Raw genomic sequence first — 15,094 nt, 5'->3', positions numbered from 1 at the left:
AGAAAGCGAGACCCCTTTCACCGCACTCCTCATCTGGGAGTGGATCTCTGTTTAAATAGTGTATATTACAAACTTTCCAGCATTGAGCATTACATGGAAATGTGAAGTTTACATCTGTTTGTACTTTTGGAAGACCATTATTACGGTAATTTATTAACTTAAAAGTGTTTAAATCTGTAAATTTAAATACCCTGTAATTTACTCACCAACTATAAGGTTAACACTCTCACCATTGGAATCTGAAACGGTGTGACTGAAGTTTGGACAGCATTTTGATTCCATTTACATGGGACAGAACACTTCTTGTGCATTTAATTTATCATCATGGTTTACACTAGTTTACTGCAGTTTGCTACAGCCTTGCCTCGGGGTCCTACTGGGGGGGCCACCGGCTTCCATTTTGTCTGCTTGGTGACCGTGTTGTGGTTTTTCTCGCAGCCGGGAGGGGAGAGAGTCGGTGGGTGGGGCTGCAGGCTCTCTCAATGCACTTTTAACAACAATCGGCTGAGGTGGGTTGCCAGTGATCCACTCCCCACCACCATCCCACCCCCACCTCCCAATCCCCTCCCAGCCATGATGAAGAGCGATAAGGATAAGCCCGAGGATCCTGAGGGCCCAGCCTACGATGATGTGCTTGGGGCCCTGTAGGTCCTTCCTCTTATCCCCAGTCCCCTAACCGGCTCTCAGTGTGAGTTCTGTTTGAGCACCCTCCACCCAGTCTTCGTCCACTCAATCGAAAGCCGCAGCGGAACTCCAGGCAAAACGGACGGTGGTGGTTTTCACGCTCCCCCAGGGTGGGGCCCTTCAGTTCCCACTGGACAGTCGACCCCAGAAGACCAACCAGGAAAGTGCCAGGACCCCCTCACCTGCAGCTGGCGGAAGCACATGCCCGGCTTGTTGGGTACCTTACTCACCGCACTGTCACTGTGACTCATGCGCCTGTGTGGAACACCCTGTCCGGGGGGGGCACGAAACCTCATGTTCAGCAGCGCGACGATCCAGAGAAACAATCGCGCCCGCCCTCGGCCAGATCGACACCTTATATTTTGAGAACCTGCAAAGCAAAAAGGTCAGGGCTCCTGGGATATAAAAGGGCGAGGGCATTTCTGTATTCTTTGTTAATAGTGTACAATTCCTGGGTGCATTTTTAGTTTCCCCGGCCTGGACCTGAGTACTCGAGTCCTGGGCCTTCTCATGTATGGTTTATAAAGCACACTGACCAAGTGGCCACTGTATAAATTTAAATGGTCGTGGTTCGGTTTTGTTAAATTGTGCATATAACTTGGAATTGGTGTTCTCTCATTCATGCTGCTGGTCACCGATCTTGAAAAGTGTTTTTATATATAAATATATTAAAAAAATATGGGGGTTTTTATTTGTAAAATTGTCAGTATTGCATTCCCTGCTGTCACATCAAGTTGTAAAATGGAGGCATTGTAGATAAAAAAAAAACACGTATCCTTCTGAAACTTTTGTCCTTTGTGTTTCGAGGTTGTTATTTTTCCAGCTTCCGTGTAATCATACTCCGGGTCTACACCTCTGTAGTGCCTTTTGCATACAGCGGAGCAGGCCATATAACACAGCTCCTGTAAAATAAAGAGACTCCTCACATTTCTGTCGCGCCTTCTGTAGGACTTCAAGATGTCCCAAAGTCCTTTTCAGCCAATGAAGTGTTTTTGATGTGCAGTCACTGTTGCAATGAAGGAAACTGCTCACACCCTGTTTTTACACCGCAAGCTCCCACAAACAGCAAGGTGACAACGACCAGATCGTTTGTTTTAAAAATTGTGGATTGCGGGATAAATATTGGACTGGGGCGCAGGGGAGAACTCTGCTTGTAGATAATCGAAATGTTATGGCACATAGGCCATTCAGCCCATCACATCTGTGGCAGCTGATAAAGAGCTATCCAGCTTAATCCCACTTTCCAACTCTTGGTCTGTAGCTCTTTAGGTTACAGCACGTCAAACACATATATTAGGTCATTTTTTCATGTGACGCGTGTTTCTGTCTCTACCACTCGCTTTCAGCAGCGAGTCCCAGAACCCCACCACCCTCTAGGTGAAAAGAAATTCTCAACTCCCCTCTAATCTTTCCCCTAATTACTTTACATCCATGTCCCCTGGTTATTGATCTCTCTGCTCAATGGAATAAGTCCTTCCAACCCACTCTAGGCCCTTCATAATTTTATACTCTTCAATTAAATCTCCTTTCAGTCCACTGGCAACATCCTCAGAAATCTCTGTACCTTCTCCAGTGTGATCATACCTTCAAAATAGTCCGACTGAATAGTTTACATACACCTGAAAGGGCAGACGGGCCTCATCACTTGCTGAAAGGGAGTGCGGCACTCCCTCAGTCATGCATTGCCAACCTAGATTTTGTGCTTAAGGCTCTGGAGTGGGGCTTGAATCCACAGCTTTCAGACTCAAAGACCAGAATCCAACCACTAGGCCACACTGTGCAAGCAAACGCTCTGATCGTACGATGCACCTTAGCAACGAACACAGATGCAAAATTATAGATCATTTTCCAACACTGATCTAATTAAAATGCACAAAGTTCTTGAGGGGCTTAACGGAGTAGACGCTGAGAACATAAGACATAGGAGCAGAAATTAGGCCATTCGGCCCATCGAGTCTGCTCCGCCATTCAATCATGGCTGATAAGTTTCTCAACCCCATTCTCCCGCCTTCTCCCCATAACCTTTGATCCCCTTACCAATCAAGAACCTATCTATCTCCGTCTTAAATACACTCAATGACCTGGCCTCCACAGCCTTCTGTGGCAATGAATTCCATAAATTCACCACTCTCTGGCTAAAGAAGTTTCTCCTCATCTCTGTTCTAAAAGGTCTTCCCTTTACTCTGAGGCTGTGCCCTCGGGTCCTAGTCTCTCCTACTAATGGAAACATCTTCCCCACGTCCACTCTATCCAGGCCTTTCAGTATTCTGTAAGTTTCAATCAGATCCCCCCTCATCCTTCTAAACTCCACCGAGTACAGACCCAGAGTCCTCAAACGTTCCTCATATGTTAAGCCTTTCATTCCTCGGATCATTCTTGTGAACCTCCTCTGGATCCTCTCCAGGGCCAGCACATCCTTCCTGAGATACGGGGCCCAAAATTGCTCACAATATTCTAAATGTGGTCTGACCAGAGCCTTATAAAGCCTCAGCAGCACATCCCTGCTTTTATATTCTAGTCCTCACGAAATAAATGCCAACATTGCATTTGCCTTCCTAACTACCGACTCAACCTGCAAGTTAACCTTAAGAGAATCCAGGACTAGGACTCCCAAGTCCCTTTGCACTCCAGATTTCTGAATTCTCTCCCCATTTAGAAAATAGTCTATGCCTCTATTCTTCCTACCAAAGATGTGACAGGGGAGTCTAGAACACCGGGTCACAGTCTCAGAATAAGGGGTAGGACTGAGATAAGGAGACATTTCCTCGCTCAAAAGGTTGTGAATCTTCGGAATTCTCTGCTCCAGAAGGTTTAGATGCTGAATTGTGCAAAGACAGTAGTAGTAATGTTGCTGGATGAATAATCCAGAGGCCCAAGCTATACGCTTGGGCACATGGGTTCAAATCCCACCTTGGCAGTTGGTGGAATTTGAATTCAATTAATAAATCTGGAATATAAAGCTAATCTCAGTAATTGTAACCATGGCCAGAATTTTTACCTCAATGAGCGGGAGGGCAGCCGAACTCCACCGCCGAAACGGGGCCGGCCGCCATTGTGAGTGGGCGGGCCACCCAGATAGCGCTTCCTGTTGGGGGGGGATTCCCCATCTGTCAAAGTGCGGTCTTTTGGGCATGGGCACGAAAGAGCGCACTGCTCCCTGAGACTAAGTGCTGTCTCAGGGAGAGCACTGACAGTATAAAAATCTTCAAAAATAGAAAATTATTAACATGTCCCCCTCATTTGACAATGTCACACGAGATGGGACATGTTAATAAGAAGCACATAAACTTTATTGAAGTTTTTAAAAACGGACATGAAACCTCATCCCGCCAGTGGATGAGGTTTCATGTTTTTTTCAGAGGCCCACTGGGGCTCCTGGCCTGCCCACCAGCCTTAAGGTTGGACGGGCAGGGCTTTCAATGAGCTTAATGACCCTGTCAATGGCCTCAATTGGCCATTGACAGGTCGGCGGATGGACAGCTGATTTCGCTGTCCGCCCGCTTTCCTCAATATTTAAATGGATTGAATGACATCGGGGGTTCCTCCCAATGTCATCCCGAGTCATTTTCCCCTTGGTGAGCAGGCCCCGCCCCCAAATCGCCGACGGGAAAATTCTGCCCCATTAAACTATCACTGATTGTCATTAAAAACCCATCTGGCTCACGAATGTCCTTTAGGGAAGGAAATCTACCGTCCTTACCTGGCCTGGGCCTACACACGACTCCAGACCCACAGCAATGTGGTGGACTCTTAACTGCCCTCTCAAACGGCCGAGCGAGCCACTCAATTCAAGGGCAATTAGGGATGGGCAACAAATGCTGGCCCTGCCAGCGATGCCCACATCGCATGAAATAAAAACGAAAAAAAAATTGTACATATTCAAGGCGGAGGCTGGTAAGTTCTTGGACGCGATGGGCAGAATGGTACGTCCTGCGGGTAGACGTGTGCCCAATCTGGTCCAGCATAAAAATGCACAACATGATGTCGGGCGAGCATCCAGAGGTCATCGCGCACTCATGCGCTATTCCGCTCAGTGGGCGAGTGCAAAAGTCGGCAGTGCGCCCGCTGACAATTAAGGGGGCAATTAAGCCCATTAATGGCGCAATGGACTCCGACTTCGTGGCCCCGCCCAACCTTATGGGTTGGCGGACGGGCAAATCGGACAGGCTGGCTTTACATTTTTCATCAAACCTCATCCACGGGCGGGATGAAATCTCCATTAAGAAATAAAATAAAAATAAATGTCTGTGGACGGCTTTTTTTATGAGGTATATTTTCAAGGTGCTTGATTGTGAGGTGCGGACATTTTTTGCAGTTTTTTGAACCTTGATTTAATCATCTGAAGGTCGGCAGCTCTCTGCCTTCAGGGAGCTCTCTCGCAGCGCTCACCCGCACCACTGATTGGCCGGCCGGCGTGAAATCGCGGCCGGGAGCCGATTGCGGTTGGGGGTCTGTTTCCCGGCCACTCCCAGGCCCGCCGATCACACACACCCACCGAGGGTAAAATTCAGGCCTAAGGGAATCAAGGGATATGGGCTCGTGCAGGAAGGGGGTGTTGAGGTGGAAGGATCAGCCATAGTATTGCTGAATGGCAGAACAGACTTGAAGGGCTGAATGGTTGACCCCAGCTCCTATTTCTTGTGTTCCTCGGACTGAGTTTAATCATCATTTCAGCTGAATTTCACTCCACATCACAGGGGACGCTATAATCAGCTCTTGACACACGTCATTCCAAACCGCAGATTACTCAATAGTATCACAGTGACAGGCCAATTGAACCAACAGGGGCCTGTGCTGGTGTTAATGCTCCACGAGATGTTCCTCTCACCTTTATCTCAACCCTATCAGCATATCAATCAAATGGGTTGAGTAAATATATATAAAAAAACAGTTACCAGTGGCAGGAAGATCGATGACCAGAGGTTGGAGGTTTCAGATGATTAGCAAAACAGTCAGAAATAACAGGAGAAAACATTTTTCACATGCAGTGTGTTGTGATCTGGAACACTGCCTGAATGTGGGGTGGAAGCAGATTCAATCGGAACTTTCAAAAGGGCATTAGACAAATAGTTGTCGGGTGGGGGAGGGGGTGTGTAATTTACGGGGATGGGGGGGAAGAGGGGGTTGCGGAGTGTGGGAGTAATTGGATAGCTTTCCCAAAGAACCAGTGCAGGCACAATGGGCCAAACAGCCTCCTCCTGTCCTGTGAGATTCTGTTGTGCTCTGCATTTCCTGCTTATTCTGTTCCAATTTCATATTTCGAACATCTCGGGCCGCATTTTTGTGAGGGAGATGGGTACTGGGAGTCTGGAAAGTTCCCACCTCCTCCAAACGTTTGTTAAGGAGGCCCCTACTTGCCATATTTTCATTCCAGGAAGGGGGGGTGGGGTCAAGTTGGGCCCACTGCCTCCCTAGAGAGGGCCAAAGCAGCAATGGAGGGGGACAGATGGTGAGGCCAGTGGACTTGAATGCCCACCTCCGTTTACTGGGATTTTGGCCCAGCCTTAATAATGAATGTCAGGACCTCAAATCCTCACCCGCTACCCAACCCGCATGCACCCCATGCCGTCTCATTCCCCCACGCTCCCTCATATGTTCCATCCCCCCCTCCTATATCCTATGCCACCCCCCAACCCACCCCACCCAAGCATTCATAATGAGGCCATCTGGGAAAAAAATGTCTTGTTATGAATGCCTGGCTGAGCTCCAAGAATGACTAATCAGTTTAGCTCAGCAGGCCATATTTACACAGTTTGAAGGGAAGTGCAAACTTTGATTTACATCTCTAGTACCTTGTAATAAGTTATGATTTCCTTGATGTGGTTTTTCAATGTTTGTGTGTTTATTTACATAAGTAAGAGGCTTGAAGTAGACCAAAGCTTTTTTGAAATTAAGACTATCAATGGTTTTGTTTCATCGGGTCTCTTACCTTCTCTTAAAGTTGTCAACGTATTTCAATGGGAACGTTGGATCGCTGTTTCGCGGTTGCTGGCTTGAAACTAGGGGCTCCCCTCTGTTTCACAACTTCTCTGAGAAGGCATGAACTAGGTCCACTAACAGAACGGGTCTGACTCCATCAAAATTGCAGTGGGCTTTGAAATGTCCATCTCCACAATTGAACCAGCAAAAGGTGCTTGCTGGCTGCCTAGAAGCACCATTATCCTGCGCTGGCGAAAATTGACCGGAATGGGAGTGGAAGTCCCGGGAACGGGTTCCACCCACCATTTTTTTTAATCCCTCCAGACTCGATCAAACTAAGCAAAAATCTGTGTTTATGGATAACACCTGTATGCTCTCCTGCAGTGTTGTCAATCACCTGAGGGGATTCACCAGGAATTTTCCAATGTATTTTTTTCCCTTATTGTTCTCAGGCTTTTTTTTTGGGCCTCCCCCAGGAGATGAGAGAGCTGGGAAGGAAGAGGAAGGGAAGCCCAGGAGGCTTACCCAGCAGCTGAACATTTCCTTCCCATCGATTCTATATGTTCACAATATTTACAACTTTCCTGCTGAGTAAATACACCAAGGGCAGAATTTTCTGCCTGTCGGGCGGGCGGACCCGACCCAATCTCCGGTGGGCAGGAAGCCGATCCCCGCCGGAGAAGCGGGCCGTACCGCCATTTTATGTGGGTGGGCCAATTAAGGCCCACCCAGCGTGGCGTCCAGCGGGAAGCGCTATGCGCTCCCTGTGTGGGCAGGGGGTTTTCCCAAAAGCGGGAGCGCGCTCTTTCGCACATGCGCACGACAGAGTGCACATCTCCCTGAGGCTAAGTGCAGCCTCAGGGAGATTGTTTCTACTTTGAAAAATATTAAAAATCGAAAAAAAAAGTTCCCTAACATGTCCCCCTCATGTGACAATGAGATGGGACATGTTCATCATTTACACAATAACTTTATTAAACTTTTTAAAACCCTGCATGAAACCTCATCCCGCCGCTGGATGAGGTTTCGTGTTTTCTCTATTGCCCGCCAGGGCTCCTGGCCGACCCGCCAACCTTAAGGTTGGACGGGCTGGTCCTTTAATTGTTTCAATGATCCTGTCAATGGCCTCAATTGGCCGTTGACAGGTCGGTGGGCGGACAGCTGATTTTGCTGCGCCCCCGCTTTCCTGAAAATTTAAATGGGGCAGGATAACATCAGGGGTTTCGTCTGACGTCATCCCACGTCATTTTACACGTTGGCGAGTAGGCCCCGCCCCGTGCTCGCCGACGGCAAAATTCTGCCCCATGTCACACAGCACTACGCTACAGAATAATACAGCACCAGTGGAGGCCATTAGGCCCATTGTGCCGAGCTATCAAATTAGGGGTCAAAGGGCTTTTAAAATTTTGTTCATGGGATGTGGGCATCGCTGGTTAGGCCGGCGCTTGTTGCTCAACCCTAACTGACCTTGAGAACTGAGTGGCTTTTCAGAGGGGCATTGTGAGAGTCAACAACATTGCTGTGGGCCTGGAGTCACATGTAGGCCCAGACCAGGTAAGGGCATTAGTGAACCTGATGAGTTTTTACAACAATCAGCAATGGAATGGTTTCATGGTCTTCATTAGACTTTTAATTCCAGATGTTTTTTTTTTAAATTATTGAATTTCACCATCTGCTGTGGTGGGATTGGAACCCAGGTCCTCAGAGCATTACCCTGGGTCTCTGGATTACTAGTCCAGTGACAATACCACTACGCCACCACCTTTGCTGGCAGAATAATCTCACCTGGGACTGATGGTGAGGTGTCCGACAATTGTGTCCAGACACAAGGCAAAATGAGATGGGCTTCAGCTCCCTAGACTTCTATAGCTCCTTTGGTGGTCTAGTGGTTAGGATGTGATGCTTTCACCACTGTGGCCCAGGTTCCACTCCCACCCAGGGAATGAGTCTTCTCTGCCTCTGGAGGTGGGAGAGGGGGGGTCACTGAATGTTTTTAAGGCGGAGGTAGATCGATTCCTGTTAGGCAAGGGAATCAAAGGCTATCGGGGGTAGATGGGAATGTGGAATTCAAACACAAACAGATCAGCAGTAATCTTATTGAATGGCAGAGCAGGCTCGAGAGGCTGAATGGCCTACTCCTGATCCTTGTTCACATGTTGTTGTACGAGACAAATACATGCACATCAGCTGAAGACAAGACTGAGCTTGACTATGACAGGCGCCTTGGTTAAATACCCTGGGGGCATTTGCCCATGATGAGCCCAGGAAGCTCCCCCCGAACCCCGCAATCATATTTCAGCAAGCCTCATCACCATCGCAAGAAGAATAGGCATTATTGGCAGCAGAGAGCGAGGAAGTTATGTTAAATATTTATAAACCTCAGGTTGGGCCTCAGCTGGTGCATCATGTGTTCAATTCTGGGCACCACACTTTGGGAAGGGCCTCGAGGCCTTGGAGAGGATGCGGAGGAGATTTACTAGAATCATACCAGATATGAGGGACTTCGGTGAGATTGGAGAAACTGGGGCTGTGTGAAAATCTGTAATATTCTTGGTTAACTTAATGGTACTTTAAGCGCAAGGAGTGGCTGAGGCTTCTGAAAGCGTTTGAACCGGGCCGGAGTGGGGAGGCATTGGGAGTTCCGCAGTCGCACAGGAATGGTCAAATCTCGGCAGCGTGCATTACAGAGGCAAAATGGGGTTTCTTAAAGTGACATGGAACTGTGGAATGATGTAAAACTATTATTTTGTCAAATGCAGGATATCCCTGCTAAGTGCCTTAACAATTCTTCACAGAGAACCCTTGCCTAATTAAAGTGTTTCAGTCGGATGCAAAGTTAGAACCTTAGTGAGACGTTGGGTAGAAGTCAACGGACAGAATTTAATGGGGGCCAGCGGGAATGTAAACCGCGGCAGACGGTAACCGGCAGAAGTCAAACTCTTGCTCCCGACTGCAGGTTGAGTCATCGATGTTTCAGCAGTGGGTCGGGACTCACGCCGTCCAGAGGCAGGGACATCTTTCCCCCAACGTTTGCATGCTGTGTATGCCTGTCAAATAACAACTTCTCCGAATTAAGACGGAGCTTCAAGATCGAGCCACTGGCGAACGGAAACTGGTGTCTCGACTGGTCAAAGGCGGCGTGCACCAGGCAAAGCCATTCATTCGGATCACAGGTCAGCTGCTGTCTTTGGTGAACACTGAAGAAAGGTGAAGGGGAACAAGGGAGTGTTCGCAGACCTGGACTGTCGGTAGCAGCAAGGACAAAGCAGGGACACGGTGGGGGGGAGTGATGAGTGATGGGGGGGTCCCAGGAGGTAATTGGACTGCAGGAGTTGAGGGGGGGAAGGTCGCAGGAAATGACTAGACTACAGGATGGGGGTAGGAGTGTGATGGTGGGGTGGGGGTCGCAGGAGAAGATTGGACTGCAGGAGCGGGTTGGGGGGGATTAGGGTTGGTCCGAGGGGATGATTGGACTGCAGGTGGGAGTGATGGGGGCCCCCAGGAGATGGATATAGAATGATGGCGGCAGAAGATTTAGAGCTGCAAAGATGCATGAAGGCTTGGCTTCAAGACGCTATCCTTCCAAATCTGCAAATTTTGTCCGCCAGCTGACCAGTTCCCTGCCTGCAGAGCCTATATGCTTATCCTGGGGGGTCTTTTTATAGCCCACCTGGATCTGCACGGCAATCACCTGATCGAAGATTCGGCCACCTCCTGCCCACCCCTGTCACCTGATCAATCACACCCACATGGATGCCACCCAGACATTAACACTGTGCACACTGGCTGCCAACACACAAGCAGAGTGACGCACACATCTGCTTCCGCCATTGGGACCTGCTCCTCACGGATTAAATTCCACCCAATGTCTCTTCTGGGAGGGTTGTAAAACCCAACCACAGAAAGAAAACAACAGCCGTGGCTGAACATGTTGATAAAATGTTAATTATGCTAACTTAAGCAGTGCAGCTGTAAGAAACTAACACAAGCTGACATTGCTTCATGATGTCAGGACTTGCCTTCCTTTGAAATGTAGAGCGGTTCATTCCATAAGCAAGCTTTACCGAAAACAAATTTTAGGAAACATGGACAGTTTCAATGAGATTTATGGTTTGGACAAGGAATTAGGCGCTGCATTGGAAAATGGTAGCTTAAGGTGAATTTTGATAGGACAGTTCTCTCCTGCCAACAGAACATCCACTTTGGAAAAAGCAGCGTAAAGATTATTGTAAAAGAGTGATTGGGGCTGCAGCTGTTGAAGATTATGATCAAAGGAAGTGACCGCTCACTGGGGGATTATATGCATAATTTCTTGTGATGTATTTGTGACTGACAGGTTTACGGTATTGGTAACTGGTGTTCCTACCAAGAAGCCCAGCTCCAAAGGCTCATGGCTCGTCTGTCCCTTGCTTGCGTCATATTCTCCTTCACCATCAGTTTTAAGAAAACTATGGTTATGGGATGGGGTGTTGTGTCTCTGGCTGTGATCAGGCTCAAGAAACACCACTGGCAGCAAATTCTACAGTGATAGACAACTTGTCTCTTGACGAAGAGCTCAGCACACACATTGGAAAGGCAGCCACTAACTTTGGTTGACTAAGAAAACGGGCGTGGAGAAACAACAAACTGACCCCCGCAGGACCAAGATACTTACTGATAAGACCTGTACCCTCATCACATTGATGTGCTGCAGCAAAGTTTGGACAACTTACACCTATCGATTTAAAAAAAAGCTCAATTATTTACATCACTGGTGCCTACAACTCATCTTCAGCATCACGTGTAAAGACAAAGTTACCAATGAAGCGGTCCTTTCTAGGGAAAACATGCCAAGCATGTTTAGTGCTAATGAAGCAAGGAAGGCTCCACTGCCTTGAGCGTGTGCACAGGATGGAAGATGGCCACATCCCCAAGGATATGCTAAACGGGGAGGTAGTCCGTGCAGAGAGACCCGGGCTCCCAAATCTCTGATACAAGAATGCTGCCTTCCGAGACGTGAAAGCCCCCTCAACATCTATCATGGCAAGTGGGGAAATCTAGCTGACAGTCAATGCAAACCATCTGTGGTACTTGTCCTCCTTAGAGCAGAGATTTCATAGAGGTGTTCAAATTCGTGAACGGTTTTTAATAGAGTTGTTGGGGGAGGAAACGGCTTCTGCAGGCAGACGGGCCAAGAAACACAGTTCACAGATAATTGGGCAAAAGAGCCAGAGGTGAGATGAGAATTTTTCTTCTTCCGCGTCAAGTCATTGTGATCCTGCATGCACTGCCTGAAAGGGTGGTGGTGTCAGATTCAACAGTGGCTTTTCAAAAGGGATTAGGTGAGTACTTGAAAAGGAAAAACGATGAGGTAAGAGCAAAGGGAGTGGGACTAATTGGATAGCTCTTTTAAAGAGCCGCGCTAGCACAATGGGCCAAATGACCTCCTCTACCGCATGATTCTAAGAGGGGAAATATGTTTGAAACGCAATCACGCAGCCTCCCTTTGAAAGAGCAGAAAGCAACAATCTCGGAGGCTGCTGTGTTTCTGCAGCCCTGATGACCTGGCCTAGGCTCCCGATTACCATGGCAACTGGTGCCTGTAAAAAGCTCTCCCATGGACCAGTGGTGCGTTGACCAATGTTCTGAACCTTCCCCAGCTCCTGATTAACCCAGGACTCTGTGAGGCGGGTGGGGGCGGCTAACATTACCAATCTTTCAGCTGTCAATCGTTTAGGAGCTTTGCACAGCGGGGACCTAGAGTTAAGTCTGAGCCGTGACCCAGTAACAGGGCGATGGAGCTGATTGCAGAACAGAAGCAGCAATGCTCACAGTCATTATATACAGCACCCACAACCAATTACTCATTTCAAGTACTGGATGATATTTTTTAAGTTCTGAAAACTGGTGTGTGCTTTTTGTCCTTTAAACTTAATAGCCTTGAGAAAAGAAAAATATTTCATTTTTATGCCATCCTAGTGCAACAACTTATATTTATGTAGCACCAGTAACATAATGAGGCATCCAAAAGTGCTTCACGGGAGCAATATAAAACAAAATTAAACACTGAGCCACATAGGAGTTATTAGGCAAGATGACCAAAAGCTTGGCCAAAGGAGTGTCTTCAAAGAGAAAAGAGAAGTAGAGAGACAGTGAGGTGTAGGGAGGGAATTCCAGAGCTTGGGGCCACAGCAACTGAAGGCGTGGCCACCAGTGGTGAAGCGATTATAATTGGGAATGCGCGTGAAGCCAGGAGTTGGAGAAGATGACAGAGATAGATCCCCGTGCAGACATGCAAGGCTGAATGGTTTTCTGTGCTGTTTCAGGAATCATTCAGCATTCCTCACATAAGATCACAAGATAACAGGAAGAAGATTAGGCCTTCTTCCCCAGAGCCTGTTCCACCATTCAATTAGATTATGGCTGATCTGTATCTAACTCCATTAACCAGTTTTGATTCTGTAGTATAAAGGGTTAATGTTAAATATGTAAATATCTAGTCCATATCAGCAGTGACATAAGATCACAGAACAACAGAGCATGGAGAGAGATAGTTCTATGTAGAGACTCGTGCTATTGTACATTGTTAGTATAGTGTTCAATGAAAGGTACAGTTTACCAAACAGGCTGGCCTTCATTCCCTCCAAGCTTGACTACTACAACACACTGCTGGCTGCCTCCCATGTTCTGCCCTGTGTAAACTTGAGGTCATCAAAAATTCTGCTGCCTGTGTCCTAACTCGCACCCAATCCCCTTCACCATCACCACTGTGCTCATTTCATTTCACACCGAAATATAAATGGAAAAGGAAAAGACAGCATAGGGCAGACTAAACCAAGGGAGAACATAAATGTCCGAGTCATAAATAGTGCTATAGAACAGGAGTATTAAAAGATGGTAACAAATAAAGTGAGAGGAACTGCTATTAACAGTGAATTAAACTGTACAGCAATGCTCAGAGCGCCCATAATAAAACAAGGAAACTGGAACACAATTACATTGCAAGGAACCAGATATAGTTGGGTTTAATGAGGCAAGGCTACAGAAAAATCAGGACTGGGAATTAAACATTGCAAGTGTATGATATAGTTAGAAAAGATAGAGAGGGAAAAAAGGGGGAGATGGAGTAACTGTGGTTATTACAATGCTCTGGAACTCTCCACCTCTCTTGCCTCTTTTAAGTTATTCCGTACAAACTATCTCTTTGACAAAGCTTTTTGTATGTACTCTGATGGCTCCTTATGTGACTCACCGTCAAATGTTGTTTGCGAACACTTGTGTGAAGCTCCTTGGGGTACTAAAGGTGCTATATAGATGAAAGTGGTAGTTATTAGAGATAACAGTAGAAAAAAAAAGTGCTGCAACAATCAGTAAGACTGAAATAGAATCGATGTGGATAGAAAGAAAGGATAATGACAGGTCAATAACGATAAATTAAGAGTGAGTGGAGAAAAAGATATGCAAAGGAATTTGGGAAATTCATTTAACAATACGCGGAATAAAAATCCTAGGAGATTTCAACTATCCAGAAATGAATTGGCCAGAACAGCATGTAAAGGGGAAAGGGAAAGGGAAATGGGTTTCCTACAATTCAAACAGGGCCAGGGTTCATTTCTAGAGGGTCCGAAATGAAAGGTTAGGTGTGGGTTAGACCACACCTAGAGCACTTTGTACAGCTCTGGTCACTATATTATAACAAGGACTTGGAGGCACGGGGGAAGGTGCAATAAAAGACTGACAAGGATGACACTGGAACAGCGAGATTATACCGATCAGAAAAGAGGAACACGCTGGGTCCTAATTAAAATTTAATTTTATAAAAAAAAAGTTCTGAGAGAGGAGACATAGGCCAGAGTTTTCGGCTGCCATTGGCGGCGGGCGTCATGGCAAGCATTGCGGGGGGGTGGGTAGGGGGAGAATTCGGGGGGAGGGGGAGGAATTGGTTTGACGCCAGTGGTAGACTGAGTGTGGTGTTGTGAGACTCGGTGACAAGAGCATCAGAGGATGGTATGGAAAGTTGTTGTTCCGTCTCCGTGGTAAAGTTAATGCTCAGGTGTTGGTGTTGTAGGAAACTGTGATAATCTTCGCTATTATGTTGCCACATTTTTAAAAAATATTCATCCATGGTACGTGGGCATCGCTGGCTAGGCCAGCATTTATTGCCCATCCCTAATTGCCCCAATTGCCCTTGAGAAAGTGAGTGGCTTGCTGGGCCACTTCAGAGGGCATTTAAGAGTCATCCACATTGCTGTGGATGTGGACTCACATGTAGGCCAGACCGGGTAAGGACGACAGATTTCCTTCCCTCAAGGACACTGACGAAACCAGATGGGTTTTTACAACAATCAACATGGTTTCATGGTCACCGTTACTGAGATTAGTTTTTATTTCCAGATTTATTAATTCAGTTCAAATTCCACCAGCTACCATGGTAACTCGGGCCTCTGGATTACTTGTCCAGCGATATTACCACTGTGCCACCGCCTGCCCCAGTGGTGTGACGTATTACCCG

The sequence above is a fragment of the Cetorhinus maximus genome, chromosome 10 (assembly GCF_964194155.1).
Source record: "Cetorhinus maximus chromosome 10, sCetMax3.hap1.1, whole genome shotgun sequence".
In the NCBI taxonomy this organism is placed as follows: Eukaryota; Metazoa; Chordata; class Chondrichthyes; order Lamniformes; family Cetorhinidae; genus Cetorhinus; species Cetorhinus maximus.
The sequence above is the reverse complement of the archived record's forward strand: the minus strand, read 5'-3'. Positions refer to the sequence as shown.